Source organism: Pseudonaja textilis, chromosome 13, assembly GCF_049901715.1.
Source record: "Pseudonaja textilis isolate UNSWEBS1 chromosome 13, rPseTex1.2, whole genome shotgun sequence".
In the NCBI taxonomy this organism is placed as follows: Eukaryota; Metazoa; Chordata; class Lepidosauria; order Squamata; family Elapidae; genus Pseudonaja; species Pseudonaja textilis.
In genome coordinates, this window is record NC_142002.1 from 5461844 (window position 1) to 5462443 (window position 600).

Consider the following 600-nt stretch of genomic DNA (forward strand, 5'->3'; position numbering starts at 1 on the left):
AACAATATACGAGCACGCAATAGTTGCAAACTCAAGGTAAACCGCACCAAACTTGATTGCAAGAAATACGACTTCAGCAACAGAGTGGTCAATGACTGGAATGCACTACCTGACTCCGTGGTTTCTTCCCCAAACCCCAAAAACTTTAACCTTAAACTGTCGACTGTTGACCTCAACCCTTTCCTAAGGGGTCTGTAGCGGGCGTGCATAAGCACACCAACGTACCTACCGTCCCTGTCCTAATGTTCCCTTTTATTCTATCTATTTCATGTATTCATAACTATTGGGTTTGTAGGACTGCCTCAGGACAAAGGACTATATGTCTTCTGCAAGCTTCTTTCTTGTTATCTTTAAGCAGTTAAGGCCAAGAGGATTTGGGGAAATTGTTCCCGAAAGTTAGATCAGGGCTGTGCAACTAATTTTCTAACGTTAGAGTTGCTACCATTTTCAGTTGAGATACCCAGGGAGAAGTTTCTCTGGTCATGGTAAGATTGTTCAATTTGCCTGCTCCCAAGCAGTGGAAGGTGGTGACAAAATCCATCCAGATTGAGTTCATACTGATATAAGTGTGCTTTGGTTTTTTTTCCCTGCCCAGGTTGT